Source organism: Panthera onca, chromosome D3 (assembly GCF_046562875.1).
Source record: "Panthera onca isolate mPanOnc1 chromosome D3, mPanOnc1 haplotype 2, whole genome shotgun sequence".
In the NCBI taxonomy this organism is placed as follows: domain Eukaryota; kingdom Metazoa; phylum Chordata; class Mammalia; order Carnivora; family Felidae; genus Panthera; species Panthera onca.
Genome location: NC_138350.1, coordinates 55,088,534 through 55,101,762, shown reverse-complemented (window position 1 = coordinate 55,101,762; position 13,229 = coordinate 55,088,534). Strand labels below are relative to the sequence as shown.

The 13,229-nt window shown below is 41.4% G+C and overlaps 1 protein-coding gene across 2 annotated transcripts in view; it reads right to left on the bottom strand.

Moving 5' to 3' along the window:
• The window catches only part of DTNA (dystrobrevin alpha), a 355,063-nt gene extending 342,121 nt beyond the window's left edge, over positions 1-12,942 (bottom strand). Inside the window, exon 1 of one of the 2 annotated variants that reach the window (XM_081790787.1) lies at positions 12,728-12,942. The gene's annotated coding sequence lies outside the window, so the exon portion shown is untranslated. Of the gene's footprint in view, positions 1-12,213; positions 12,526-12,727 lie in introns of those variants that run through there. The other variant, XM_081790789.1, reaches the window with a different exon arrangement.
• Between the last annotated feature and the right edge of the window lie 287 nt (positions 12,943-13,229).

The following is a 13,229-nucleotide window of genomic DNA, read 5'->3' as shown; positions in this document are numbered from 1 at the left end:
AAGAACACTTAGTGAGAATATGGTAGGGGCTGGGATGGTGAAGTTTCAGAATGCTGCCAGAAAAGACAGTCTATGAGAATTGCAAAAGTTTCCAACCTTGTCGTGGCCTGCAGCAACGGTTTCCCAGGAGAGGAAAAAGCATTGATTTGGAGGAGTAAGAACACCTCCACGTGGTCCCTGAGCCTTAACACCGATGGAACGGTCTGTGTTCCCCTCTGCATCATTGTCCAAGTACTCACTCATCCCACTGACTTGTAAAGTGTTTATTATTCAGAAACAGAGCAGCAGTAATCCCCTGTCATCCTCTGAGAGTCAACGTTGAGTGTTATTTTTCGGTTTACACTTGCATGAAAAATGTGGATTGGGCTTCTATGAAGATGAAGCAGAAGTCATTTTCCCTCTTCCTTCCACTAAGTACAACTAAAACCCTTGACATTATACATAAAATAAGCATAAAAGACTCTGAAGGTTGGAGAGAAGGCAAACCAGCTAGGGGCCTTAGGGCCCCTAGGAATGACAGAGTGGTGACTTTCTTGGGTTTTTGCATTGCTTCATATATCCCAGATGTGGAACTGAAGAAACCGGAAACCCAAAAAACCAATAGACACAGATGAAAAAAGGGAGGCCAACAAAAAGCATGCTTTGTCTAGCCAAAGGACGAGGAAAGGAGCAACATAACAAATAATAAAAAAAAAATATTTAGACAATAATGGCTTTATTCCAGCTATAGGAGACGGAAAAAATAATGTAGCCCTAAGACCTCCATCTTCCAAAGGCTGTACCAAGGAGCCCCATATTTCCTCATCCCCACTAATGTAATGGCCCAGAAGGCCAAGGACAGAGCTGGTACTTTCAGTCCCACCAAGTGCTAATGAGACTTCTTATCATCCACCCCTACTAGGTGGTCAATGGAGACTATGTGGGGAGACTGAACTTTTACCCCTCCACCTTGCAAAATCAAGTCTCCCCTCCCTATCTCTATTGAGTGGTGTCATGGGAGGCCTACTGGAGAGTCAGGACTGTCATCATGGCCCAGGAATAATCAGATCCCTTTCTTGTCCCTATGTTGTGTATGGATTCCACTTGGGGAACAGAAAGCAGCATTCCACCATTCTCAACAAGGGAGGAATCAATGAAGACCTAGTGAGGAACTTGAATTCATAATCCCCACAGTAATGTGGAGCCCCCTTGGGTGACAAGGGAGACTGAGTAAGGAGCCTGCACTTCTCCCCCCACCTTGCAGGGATGAGGTGACACCATCCCCATTTTGCTCACTGGGGTGATATTAGTGGAAGACAACTAAAACAGAATGTTTAAATAAGATCCAGAGTCTCTTAACATAATAAGAATATGGCCAGGTTTCAATAGAAAACTATTCATCGCACCAAGAACCAGGAAAATCAGAAACTGAATGAAAAAAGACAATCTAGGGGCACCTGGGTGGCTCCGTCGGTTGAGCATCTCACTTCAGCTCAGGTCATGATTTCACACTTTGTGGGTTCAAGCCCTGCATTGGGCTGTATGCTGGCAGCTCAGGGTCTGGAGCCTGCTTTGGATTCTGTGTCTCCTCTTTCTGCCCCTGCCCTTCTCTCTCTCCCTCTCTCTCTCTCTCTCTCTCTCTCTCTCTCAAAAATAAACATTAAAACGAAATTTTTAAATAAAAAAAAGACAATCTATAGCTGCTAACAATGAGATAACAGAGAAATGTTAGAATTATCTAACAAAGTTTTTAAAGCAGCCATAATAAAAAAAAATACTCCAATGAGCAATTTATGAACATACTTGAAAGAAAAAAGTAGAAAGTATCAGCTAGAAAAAAAAAAAGAAGACATGAGGAAAAACTAAATAGTGGGGCACCTGGGTGGCTCAGTCGGTTGAGTGTCTGACTTCGGCTCAGGTCATGATCTTGCGGCTCGTGAGTTCAAGCCCCACGTAGGGCTCTGTGCTGACAGCTCAGAGCCTGGAGCCTGCTTCTGCTTCTGTGTCTCCCTCTCTCTCTGCCCCTAACCCACTCACATCCTGTGTCTGTCTCACTCAAAAATAAATAAACATTAAAAAAAAGATTCAAGAAAAAAACTAAATAGAAATTTTAGAACTAAAAAAACCCCCAATGATCAGATATAAAACATTGTGGGTAGGCCCAATAACAGAATGGAAGTGACAGAAGAAAGAATCTTTGCGCAAATTACCCAGTCTAGGGGCACCTGGGTGGCTCAGTCGGTTGGGCATCCGACTTCAGCTCAGGTCATGATCTCACAGTTTGTGAGTTCGAGCCCCGTGTCAGGCTCTGTGCTGACAGCTCAGAGCCTGGAGCCTGCTTCACATTCTGTGTCTCCCTCTCTCTCTGCCCCTTCCCTGCTCATGCTCTGCCTCTCTCTGTCTCAAAAATAAATAAATGCTAAAAAAAAATTACCCAGTCTGAACAACAGAGAGAACAGACTGAAACAACAACAGAGCCTCAGAGACATGTGTGTGGTAGGCTGAATAATGGCTCCCAAAGATATTCAGCCTGGTCCTAATTCCTGGAAGCTTATGTGGCAAAAGGGGATACTGTAGATGTGATTAAAGAGCTTGAAATATGGAAAATACAATGACTATCCAGGGGGGCCTTACATATAATCACAGTGCCCTTAAAAGAGGGAGTAAAAGGAGATTTAACCACAGAGAAGAAAGGAGGAGATGTGAATACAGAAGCAAGAGAATAGATCGGTGTGAAAAGGAACTGTGAGTCAAAGAATATTGGTAGCTTCCACTAGCTAGAAAAGGCAAGAAAATGAATTGTCCTGTTAAACCTTCAGAATAAACCAGCCCTGTCAACACCCTGACTAACCCAATGAAACTCATTTCTGACTTCCAGCCTCCAGAACTGTAAACAAATAAATATGTGTTATAAAATAAGCTTATGGAAATTTGTTACAGCAGCCATAGGAAAATGATACTATAACAAAGATCTTACATTGGTACTATGGTACTATAATAAAAGATCTAACATTCATGTCTTAGAGACCTGGAAGGAGAGGAGAGGAGAAAATGGAGAAAGCTGAAAAAGTACTCAAAGAAATAATGCCTGAAAACTTCCCAAGTTTGACAGAAGACATAAATCTACAGATTCAAGAAGCTGAATAAATTTGAATGCCAAAGAGAATAAACTCAAAGAATCCATGCTAATACAAAACATAGTTATATTTATGAAAACTAAAGGTAAAAAAAAAATCTTAAAAAGGACAAGAAATGACACTTACCTATAAGAGAAAACCAAGATGATTCATAGATGTTTCAACAGAAACCATGAAGGCCAAAAGGAAGTGGCACGTTTTTTTCAAGTGTTGAGAGAAAAGAATTACCAACCTAGAATTCCATATCCAGTTAAAATATCCTTAAGGAATGAAGGGGAAATCAAGACACTCTCAGGTGAAGGAAAACAAAGATATTTTTTCATCAGGAGACCTGTCTGCTCTAAAAGAATGGCTAAGGAACTTTCAAAATAAAAAGGAAGCAATAAATGAAGGCATGTCAGAACATCAAGAAAGAAGAAAAATATGGATAAATACAATGGACTTTCTTGCTCCTCTCACGTTTTCTACGTGGTCTTTGACATTTGAAGCAAAAATGTTAACACGGTGTGATGTATGCAGAGGAAATATTTGACAATTATACTATAAATGGCAGAGAATAAAAGGATGCAAAAGAAGTAAAGTTTCTATGGTTCACTAGAATTGATAAAATGTTAACTGAAATAGATAGTGAAAAATTATATGTATAGACAAATAAAAATAGAATTCTACAAAAGCTCAGGTAACTGACAGAAAGGCAAGGGAAAACCCATAGAGAAAGTAAAAAAAAAAAAAAAAAAAAAAAGAGAGAGAGAGAGAGAGAGAGAAACCAAAAAATGTACTGGCAGAAATAAGCCTAACACATTAATAATTGTAGAAAATGCAAATGGTCTAAATGCATCAATTAAAAGATATTGGCAGAGGGGCGCCTAGGAGGCTCAGCTGGTTCAGTGTCTGACTCTTGATTTCAGCTCAGGTCATGATCTCATGTTGGTGGGATCAAACTCTGCATCCAGCTCTGAGGTGAAAGTGCAAAGCCTGCTTGAGATTTTCTCCCTCCCACTCTGTCTCTCTGCCCTCCCCCCTCAACAATAAATAAACATTTAAAAAAAATAATGAAGCAGGGGATATCACTAGAGACACTGCAGACATCAAAAGAACAAAAATAAATATGTGCAACTCTATACAAATAGATTTGACAACTTAGATGAAATGAACCAATTCCTCAATAAACTTAAATTACCACAACTCACATAATATGAAACAGATCATTTGAAACGCCTATAAAATATTGTTATGGGCTGAACTGTGTCCTCCCAAAATTCATATGTTGAAGTCCTAACTCCCTAGTCCAGAATATGATCGCAGTTGGAGATAGGGCCTTTACAAGGATGATTAAGTTTAAATGTGACAGTTAGGATGGGTCCTAATCCAATTTGACTGGTGTCTTTATAAGAAGTGGAAATCTGGACACAGAGACACCAAGGATGTACACACAGAGAGACCATGTGAGGACACAGCAAGAGGTCAGCCATCTGCAAGCCAAGGAAGAGCGTGAGAAGAAAACAAACCTGCTGACACCTTGATCTTGGACTCCCAGCCTCCAGAACTGTGAGAAAATACATTTCTGTCATTTAAGCCACTAGTCTGTGGTATTTTGTAATGCCCGCCCAAGGAAACTAGTACGAGCATTGAAGAAATTGAGTTCATCACTAAAAAATAAAAAACAAAACAAAACAAAACAAAAACACTAAAAAAGAAATCTTCCAGACTAGTTGCTTTCACTGAGGAATTCTACCAAATATTTAAAGAAGGATTAATACCAATTCAATACCAATTCTACACAATCTCTTCCAGAAAATAGGAGAGGAGGGAACACATTGTAACTCATTTTATGGAGCTCGTATTACTCTGATACCAATAACAAGGACAGTACCAAAAAAGAAAACCATAGACCAATATCTCTTATGAATACAAATGTAAAAATCTTTAACAAAATATTGGCAAATAGATTATACAAGAAATGATACACAATGGCTAAATGTGGTTTATTGCAGGGATGCAAAGCTGGTTCAATAGTCAAAAATCAATGTACTCTACCATAATAATAGGCTAGAGAAGGAAAATTAAAGGAGTATCTCATTTGGTGGGAAAAAAAGCATTTGATAATAATTAATACCTACTCGTGATAAACACATTCAGAAAAAACTGGACCCGAGGTGAAGTTTTTCAATTTAATAAAAAACATCTACAAAAAATTTACTGCCGATATAATACATTACGGTGAAAGACAATCCTTTCCCCTGACGCTCAGCAACATGGTAAGAATGTCCACTCTCAGCCCTCTAACGTAACACCGGAAGTTCCAGTAGTGCAATAAGACAAGAAAACAAAAGGCATACAGATTAGAAAGAAAAAAATAAAACCGTCCTTACTTGCAGATGACGTGATGGCCTACAGAGACCATTCTAAGAAATTACAAAAGACATTTAGAGCTAAGAATTCAGCAAGTTTCCAGGATACAGGTAAACATAAAAAAAAAAAAAACACAATAAATTCCTATGTACTTGTGATGAATATTCCAATAGGTGTGTAGTGATATAGCTCACTGTGGCTTTAATTTGCATTCCTTTATGGCTAACAATGTGGAACATCTTTTCACGTGAATATTTGCCATTTGTATATCTTTAGTGAAATGTCTTTTTAATGTCTTTTGCCCATTTTCTAATTGTTCGTTTGTGTTGGGGGAAACTGGGTAAAAGGGACGATGGGATCTCCCTGTATTATGTCTTACAATGGAAGGTGAATCTCCAATTATTGCAAAATAAAAGGCTTACTTAACAAATGCAGATTGGATCTATTCTAACTTTTCAAATTATGTTTGGCCATTTAAAATAAACATACAGTATGACTTTTATGTTTATCTGTATTACTTTTTACAATAGTATGTAATAGTACATATGTTACTTTTGTCCATGTTGGTACAGGTGACAAAAGAAGATACAAACAGAGCTGTTCTCTTTTCTCTACCATGTCAATAGTATCAAATCTGTTCAGAAAACAGCTTGAGTGGTATATACAGTTCTTGGCACTGTTCTTGGCTTGTGTGTATTGTCAAATAGGCTACATCATGCATTCGCTTAAAATAAACCAGAGCTTTATGTTCATTCCTGGACTATACATCCCCAATGAAAAAGAGAGATATCATCCATTTTTTCAGTTTAGTCTCTACTTTCTTTGCTGGTGATTTTATGTGGGGATTACCTTCCCATGCTGAAGTTCTAAAACATGGTTATTGTTGATTCTTTTTGTTTCCTAAATTTTTTAAATGTTTATTGAATTTTGAGGGAGAGACAGAGCACGAGCAGGGCAGGGGCAGAGAGAGAGAGAGAGAGAGAGAGAGAGAGAGAATGAGAGAGAGAGGCGCATAATTGGAAGCAGCCTCCAGGCTGTGAGCTGTCAGCACAGAGCCCGATGCGGGGCTCCAACTCATGAGCCATGAGATCATGACGTGAGCTGAAGTCGGATGCCCAACCGACCGAGCCATCCAGTCGCCCCTTGTTGATTCTACTTTTACATTAAATCATAAGCCATTTTTAGGTAATAAAACTATTGAAGGGAACTGGCTAATTTTATGTGGAAATCATTAATTTGTTCACTACTATTGTACCGTTCTTCCACGTGGGCATAGGATTGGATTGCCCTTCTTTTCTATCTTCTGGTTAGGAATGGTTATATAATTTGCTTTGGCCAATAAAATATGAGTGCAAGTGGCAAGTCTTGATTACTGGTAGAAGCCTTTTACAACTTGTGGGTGATTCAACATGTTCCCATGTGCCTGATGAGAGATGAGAATGTTTGGATGTTAGGAGCCTTATTAGCATGAATCTCTAAGAGAAGAGGACATAGAATAGAGTCTTTTACTGATAGACGTGGGCACATGGCATTAGCAAGAAATAAACCTTTGTACTTTTCAGTCACTGAGATTTGAAAGTTGTTTAACTGCATAACCTAAACTATTATAACTTTATAACTGATTAACATATTTTACATTTACATCAAACACACACAATCCTCTGCAGTAGGACCCTATATATACAATGATATCAAATTGTAAACTCCAGTTCATGAATTGTTCATCAGTATACTTGATGTCATCCCCCACTCTGATAATCGCCCCCCCCCCCCACACACACACACACCCTACAAAGTCAGATCAAGACTTTGGTATGAATTAGAGCAATAGTTGACTAATGATTCCATGATATCAAGGTTTGTATGAAACTGAGCATACAGAGAAGTGATGCATCACGTTCTTTATAGGGATACCTAAGTCACAGAAAATGCATGCACTGCCTTAAGCATTTCCAATGGTTTCAAAGGAAAGAATCATGAACCTGTATGTGTGCTCTATGTACCAAGTGGGATTACTATGAACATTCATCATGATCATCTGCATGTTACCCATCATTTTCAGGGAGAAATAACATTGACCAACATTTTCAGACACTGTGCAAAGATCTTTATATGCATTAGCACATATTTAACCAATTAGTACTTCACTTTGCTCATAACATATCCCATGTGTCTTAGGTTAGCATTATCTGGATAATATTTAAAATTACTAAGTTTTTTTTATCATAACAATTGCTATGAGTCATGTCAGAAGATCCCAATGTAAAAATTAACAGGGTCTTCTAAATTTTACCAAGATGATTCAACAGGTGTTTCTAAGTCATACTTTATACCCTCTCTGTAGTGCATACTCTGGACACACATTGGGGGTAGGTGAAACAGATAATTTAAAATTCTTAAGTGTATTAATGGTCCCAGAACTTCCAGCTATTAAAGATATTCCCCAAATTATTTGAGATGCTTAAGTACATATCCTCGATGTTAAAAATTTCATTAGTTTAGGGGTGCCTTGTGGCTCAGTCAGTTAAGTGTCTGACTTCGGCTCAGGTCATGATCTCATGGTTTGTGAGTTCAAGCCCCTCACCGGGCTCGGTGCTGACAGTTTAGAGCCTGGAGCCTGCTTCATATTCTCTCTCTCTCTCTCTCTCTCTCTCTCTCTCTCTCTGCCCATCCCCTGCTCACACTCTGTGTGTGTCTCTCTCAAAAATAAAAAAAACATTAAAATTTTTTTCTTTAAATTTCGATAGTTTCAAGTGCTGCTCAAATAACTATTTTTGAATTTAAAACTATGTAACATGCAATGAGAAATTTCTCATAATCTAGCAGTCACAGGTGGCTAGGAATTCACGTATCTCTTCTTGCTTTATGTATATTTTGCCTGTAAAATATGGGGCAAAAGCACTGCCATAAAAGAAGTTCTATTTTTTTTTCTACTCATTTTCATTAAGGGAAAAGTAACCAAAAGATCAAGTTGGGAGGTGTTATTTCCAAAGATGATGGGAATTTAACGCACTAGTAAAACTATGAACTAGATGTTACACATTGATAGTTAACAGTGTGGAGTACAGTATTAGAATACTTGAATTTAGGGTTCATCTCTACTTCTATGCCAGTGGTCATGATTATTCTCTTTGTGCTTCGGTTCCCCATTCTGTAAAGTGTGTGGGGGGGTAAATACATGCAGACCTCTAGGCCATTGTGAAGCATACACAAGTTAATTTCTACATAGCCCATAGAATAACCAGCACATAGTAAATATTCAATACATTTAAATGGGTTTAAATTGTAATACAGGGGTGCCTGGGTGGCTTAGTTGACTTAGCATCTGACTCTTGATTTCGGGTCAGGTCATGATCTCACAGTTCCTGAGTTCAAACCCCACATTCGGCTCCGTGCTGACAGGGTGGAGCCTGCTTGGGACTCTCTCTCTCCCTCTCTCTCTCTCAAAATAAATAAAATAAAACTTTAATTGTTAATACATACATCCCCAGCGTATTCATCAGTTAATATCACCTCCCTTACTCTGGGGCCTCTTCTGTTCTCTTGGACACTTTAGAGCATGTTAGGGACTGTGTGAAGAACCAATTGCATTTCTGTTTTGAGACATTCTGCCACTTTAACAACTACCAGACACACACACACACACACACAACTACTTTTTAAAATTCAAAATAAATTGTTGAGGCAAAGAAAGAAAAGGATTATGTTTCACTAAACTTAAATATCTTTCTACACATATAATAATAACCACGTAAGGGTACCACATGCTCTATATGCTTTAAAAGTTATTGATAGTTTTGTAAACCCCACCATGTCCCAAGATGGATAACGAGGGTAAATAGTATTGTTCCTGGTGAATAGAGAAGTCTAGTGACAACCAGAGTGGGACAAAGGTCTCTGATTCAGAAAATAATTCAGAAAAGATTTATGAAAGCATTTAAGAAGACAATTGACTTAGTCAACAGCTCCTCATGTGTCATTCCTCCACATTCCTGTGACTGCTTGGACATCTTGTTCTGTCTGGTGCAGAATCCTCTATTACGATTCCTATAGAATTCTTTCTTTCAGAGAACTTACCTCAATTTGCAAATAAACATTTATTTGTAGAATTAGTTTACTAAAGCCTCACACCCTCCATGTTGGCAGGGCTCACTCATCTTTCTGCTTAATGCTGGTCCCCAGTTCCCCATCAAGCACCTAAACAGAGGGACCCTCAGGAAGCAGAGACAGCTTTCCCCAAACTGAAGGTATGGGACTTGAAAGGAAAAAGTCATGCCAAATCTACCAGGCAAAGTACAAGTAGCAAAGGAATGCTTTTTCTAAAATAAGTAACAGAGGCCAGAAAATCGGAACAGTTCTGAGTCAGACAAGAAAGGTTATACTTATGTATTATAATATGTATGCCTTAATAACAATCAACATTTTGTATAAATAGACTTGAAAACTTCAAATTCAAGTTTCAATATCAAAAACACTGTGTCTGATGGCAGGCAACTGTTTTGACCACAGCTCTGCACTCTGGTATCCCAAAATAAAATGGAAGCCATAGTTGGGGTGTGGAGGATGTTAACCACCGAAGGATGGGATGATTTTTTTTCATGTCCAAAGAACACGTTTCCATGTAGTTCCGTTGGATCCTAGTCTTTTCACTTATAATGTTGAATAATTATGGGTTTGAAATATGTATACTGAATTTAATTAAACTAAGAGACAAGAATTAAGGAAAGCGATGAATGTCAAAATAATTTGAAACTGGTAATGTGAAGGAGCAATTACATTTACTTGAAAAAAATAATAGATGAAGACTTAAGAGAGACATCCGTCCAATAAAATGAATATCATGAAAGCTCAATGATAAGCTCAAAGAAGGTAATTGCCTAAATGTGTGCAGTTGGGAGTTTGCCCCATTGATACCCTTCTTCACATCATGGTTCATGTAAAACAAGTGGAGATTTTTAAAGTATTTCAACTTAGAACTAATGAGAAATTTTGATTTCAACCTTCACTGCTACATAACTTTGTATAAAGCACCTACAATTGGCTAAAAGGTATAGACATACATGAACACCCTCAAAATATAACCTGCTTTTAGTCACTGATAGTTGAAAGAGAATTGCATAATTCTTTTAAAACTGCCTAACCTCTTGTCAGAGTGATTGGATTAAAGATGATTAACTTGTTCAAAGATAACGGTGCTCTGAAGAAAATGATGGCTGTGTTTTGAGCAAAGAACAGACTAATACCTTAGGAAGTTTAAAATTAAGTGCAAACAAAAGTATCAATTCAGCCATCTGCTTTGTAATAATTTACTTGGCCGATAATCTTAACTGAACATCTTAACTTTGCTGATAAATGCTACTTTAGTCTGTAATTGTTGTAGGTAATTTGGTTAATTGTGACAAAAGTACTCAAAGGATATTTGCTATAATTTATATTTATAATCCACTTTTAATAATAGTATTAAAAATTAGAAAACATTGTGTCCAATGTCTAGTGCATAGTTAAGACGTTCATCTTGGTAGAAAATGTAGTCAATATATGAAACAGAGACGACTTTAGGCACAATGGGATACCATATATATGCCTAGATAAATAGATAGATAGATAGATAGATATAGATAGATATCTGTATATAATGCTTAAGAGTGCACTGAGAGCCCAACTGGGCTCTAACATTTAATAACTGTACAACTTTGGGTAAGTTATCTCACCTCTCTGTGTCTAGATTGACTCAACTGTAAAAGGTGGGTAATATTACTAACTACCCCTTATGTTGCTGTAGGGATTAAATGAATGAAAGCATACAGAACTGTACCTGGAACGGATGGAGAGTGTTTTTTCCTAAAGTTTCTACCTTTGGAATAAGCAAGAGAAGTATATATTTTTTTTTTTTTGTAAAAGAAATTAGTAACAATATAGGCTTCTGTTAAGTTCAAAAGTAAACACAAACACGTTAATACCAAGTGATCCTAATAGAGAACAAGAAAACTCGAACGTAAACATCAACTCAAAAGACCAATTTTTTTTCAAAGCAAGAATGAACCTAATGGTAGTAAGCTTCACTGCAAGTGTACATCCAGGATCCCCCCACCCCCACCAGGCTCCACACTTATCTTCTCAAAGCCATGCCCCAAGCCTGCCGAAGAGGAAAGTTTCACTACCGAGTCCCAGGAATGGTACCGTTGAGCCCAGCACCGCCGTCGGGCCACCCCTCTTCTCTCCTTGGCTTTGGTCCCTCGGCAGACACCTCTCTGTCTCCCACTCCAGGCATCAGGAAGAACCCTCCGTCCGCCCTCTGCCCAGCGGAAAACTCCAAAATGGGCAACAGGCTATAACAGCTGGGGCCACTCACCGCCGCCCCGGACCCACATCCGCTGCCGGCCACCCCCCAGCGCCGAGCGCCCACTCCCACACGGCATCCGCCCGGGGAACCGCAGTGCCTTGCAACACGCGCAGACGCCGCCGGCTGCAAGGGACCCATCGCAGCCTTCCCGGTCGCTAAGCACCCCCCCCTCCCCAGACCGCTCCCCAACGCGAGTGCCATCCCTGATGGAGGTGGCCACGCCACCTCCCAACGGCTGGGCCCGCGAGGAAGACCGGGAGCGCAGCACCGACCACAAAAACAACTCGAGCCACGCCGCGACGGGGCCGGCTGCCATCGCCAGCCCGGGAGCTGCGCGGCGCGGCGGCGACAGCGGGGGCTGCGGCACACGCGGCCGGGCCTCCGCGGGCGGCCGAGATTTACCTGCGCGGCCCCGCGCCCCCGGGCCGGCCATCCTGCAGCAGCCGCTACCGCCGCCCCGCGGGCCCGAGGCGCCGCCCGCCGCCCGGGGAGGCGCCGCGCCGCAGTCCTGGCTGCGGCGCCCGGCACATGGTTGGCGCTCGCGGCGGCCGGCGCCCGCGCACAGGTGGGAACCCCGCGAGTGGGCGTTGGGGCGATTCCCTTCCCCAGCCGGCGCTCGCCGCCCGCTTCCACTCTTGACTTTGCCGATGCGCGGCGCCTGCCCTTGCTCCGGCAGCCGAGCCGCCTGTGCCCGCGCCCCGGCGCCGTGGGCGGCTGCGGTCCCTGCGCAGCTCGGGCTGCGCGTCATGTGCATCTCCCGCCTCGCCGCTCGCTCCGCGGCACCGGGCGGCCCGGGGGACAGCGCTCGGCGGCCCGGCCGGCCGGCGCCCACTCCCCGCCCGGCACACGGACCCCCTCCACCCCCGCGCCCTCCCCCATCCCGGAGCTGTCAAGGAGGAAAACGCCTTACACACACCTTGGAATGGACGGGCGCCTCAGTCACCGACTCGCCAAACTCTTAGAAGGTGTCCATTGGTCTGTAGGGAGGTTTGGGCATGGAGTAGGAGCCGCTTTCTTATTATTTAATAATGTTGGAAGTGCCGGGTCCGCTGCCAGAGTTGTGGGTCATGTGGGCACAGCAGAGGCTGGCTGCTGCCAGTACCAGGGTTTCCTGAGGATCCTGAAACTATGATCTCATCCTCCTCATCCGCCTCCCCCGCCCCTCTCTCCGCGGGCGCGCACGCACAGCACACACACACATACACACACATGCACACACGCGCACACACGCACTCACACTGCATGCACTATCCTCCTTCCTTGACCGAGATATTCCTCCAGGGAAATACAGTGTTCATGCTCTTTATTGAAAAAAAAAAAAAAAAAAATCCTCCTGGATAGAGATTGTTCTCTTTCAAAGCTTGATTTATGTGCTTTGTTTATTTGCTACAGTTTTCCCTCACACGTGCAAGGGATGC